Below are 2500 nucleotides of genomic sequence, written 5' to 3'. Positions count from 1 at the left end.
GCAATGTAACGCAATTTGCACCGCAATGTAACGCAATTTGCACCGCAATGTAACGCAATTTGCACCGCAATGTAACTCAATTTGCACCGCAATGTAACTCAATTTGCACCGCAATGTAACTCAATTTGCACCGCAATGTAACTCAATTTGCACCGCAATGTAACTCAATTTGCACCGCAATGTAACTCAATTTGCACCGCAATGTAATGCAATTTGCACCGCAATGTAATGCAATTTGCACCGCAATGTAATGCAATTTGTACCGCAATCTACCCCCACATTGTGCCTTAACCTAACCCACATTGTGCCTTAACCTAACCCACATTGTGCCTTAACCTAACCCACGTTGTGCCTTAACCTAACCCACGTTGTGCCTTAACCTAACCCACGTTGTGCCTTAACCTAACCCACGTTGTGCCTTAACCTAACCCACGTTGTGCCTTAACCTAACCCAAGTTGTGCCTTAACCTAACCCAAGTTGTGCCTTAACCTAACCCAAGTTGTGCCTTAACCTAACCCAAGTTGTGCCTTAACCTAACCCAAGTTGTGCCTTAACCTAACCCAAGTTGTGCCTTAACCTAACCCAAGTTGTGCCTTAACCTAACCCAAGTTGTGCCTTAACCTAACCCAAGTTGTGCCTTAACCTAACCCAAGTTGTGCCTTAACCTAACCCAAGTTGTGCCTTAACCTAACCCAAGTTGTGCCTTAACCTAACCCAAGTTGTGCCTTACCCTGCTCTGTAATTGGCATATGACACGTTACATTAATGTATTGTCCAACCGCAACCCGCTCAGAATGTTGTGTACACAGCTACGTGTCATCTCCCCATAACAGCTGCATTGCAGTGTGGTACGCCATAGAGACGTGTGGGAGTAATGGACGCAGTGGATGGCGATCAGCATGAGCCGTCTGTTCATGTAGTGGCGCGTGTATGCAGACGTAGTAGTCTCTTCTCACACAATGTGATAGCACGGTGCCCCGCGTTCCACATCTGCGACATGCTACAGAGGCCGGTTGACAGTTGGTCGCGCAATGGACATCGCATACGTACGGGGGCACCTTCCACGTGCCCTCTAGTCGGGCACATTTTGTTGCGTGGATGTGAGCGGATGTAGTGTGTCTTGACACCTGACAGGCAGGCATGCAATAATAGTTGACTTTGCAAACGGGGATGGACGTGTACGTTTACTGGTGACGTTACGCAAATGAACAACTGGTAACCCGTTGTGGTGCGGTTGTCCTTGCTGGAGGTACATCTGTGAGGGCAACGATCGGTACAGCTACGAAGCGGTCCCCACCATACCAACGAACGTGAATGTGAATCTGGGTGTGAAGCGATACGCGGCTGTGGGTGGGTGGGACTGTCCCCGGCCGGTGAGGGGGGGCCGCCCGGCGTGCTGGCCGCGCGGTGCGTGGGCGCACGCGCTACAGCCGGCTGGTGGGGGCGCCCAGTGGCAGGCGCGCCGGCCGACGGACGCGGCAGGCGGCGCAGCTGCGCGCCGGGGCACCCTGCGCGCGGCGCCGTGCAGCCAAAGTGGGTCCTCGCCGGCCCGGTGCGAAGCGCGGTGGACATCTGCAGTGTGCTGGTCCGATTGAGGACTGTGTGCGTTGAGGATGCGCCGCCGCCCGGCACTCGGCGCCGCGACGCCGTCTGCTGCTCGGTCGCCCCAGCGGTTCTCGCTGGTGGTTTGTATCGCAGTTGTGCAGACGTGTTGGCACGTGCGCTGTGCTGGGAGAGTTCGCTTCGGCACCCACGTGGGGCCTTTGCCCTTCTGTGGCGCTGGCGTTGGAGCTGCCGGTCACCGTAGGTGGCGCGTGTTGTCTCCCGCCGGCAATGCCACGACAGCACGCTCCCGGGCCTCTGTCGGCAGCGGCAAGCTCAGTTGGGAGCACGGGTGGTCGCACCTAAAGCGTCTACTCGCCTAACTCCGGGCGATTGCGCCTCTCTCGAACCCGACCAAGTACTTAGGACGGCGCTGCGCGCCGCCGGGACCTGAGAGGGTTTCGAGGTGTATTGTGCAGGGGAGCTCAGCCTCCTCCTGTTTGCAGAATAATTGAGCGGACGCTTGCGTGTTCGCGCGGGCCCCTGGGACACACTCCCGGGCGGCCGGCTGCTCAGCTCTAGTTGACGCAGCTCCCTGGTTGATCCTGCCAGTAGTCATATGCTTGTCTCAAAGATTAAGCCATGCATGTCTCAGTACAAGCCGCATTAAGGTGAAACCGCGAATGGCTCATTAAATCAGTTATGGTTCCTTAGATCGTACCCACGTTACTTGGATAACTGTGGTAATTCTAGAGCTAATACATGCAAACAGAGTCCCGACCAGAGATGGAAGGGACGCTTTTATTAGATCAAAACCAATCGGTCGGCTCGTCCGGTCCGTTTGCCTTGGTGACTCTGAATAACTTTGGGCTGATCGCACGGTCCTCGTACCGGCGACGCATCTTTCAAATGTCTGCCTTATCAACTGTCGATGGTAGGTTCTGCGCCTACCATGGT

At 55.2% G+C, this 2500-nt stretch overlaps 1 non-coding gene across 1 annotated transcript in view; it reads left to right on the top strand.

The window, feature by feature from the left end:
* Nucleotides 1-2135: 2135 nt before the first annotated feature.
* Nucleotides 2136-2500, top strand: part of LOC126123247 (small subunit ribosomal RNA) — a 1909-nt gene continuing 1544 nt past the window's right edge. The window contains exon 1 of the ribosomal RNA XR_007526343.1: nt 2136-2500. This exon is cut by the window's right edge and continues 1544 nt beyond it. This is a non-coding gene — a ribosomal RNA (small subunit ribosomal RNA).

This window comes from Schistocerca cancellata, unplaced genomic scaffold (assembly GCF_023864275.1).
Source record: "Schistocerca cancellata isolate TAMUIC-IGC-003103 unplaced genomic scaffold, iqSchCanc2.1 HiC_scaffold_418, whole genome shotgun sequence".
Taxonomy (NCBI): domain Eukaryota; kingdom Metazoa; phylum Arthropoda; class Insecta; order Orthoptera; family Acrididae; genus Schistocerca; species Schistocerca cancellata.
The sequence above is the reverse complement of the archived record's forward strand: the minus strand, read 5'-3'. Positions and strand labels throughout refer to the sequence as shown.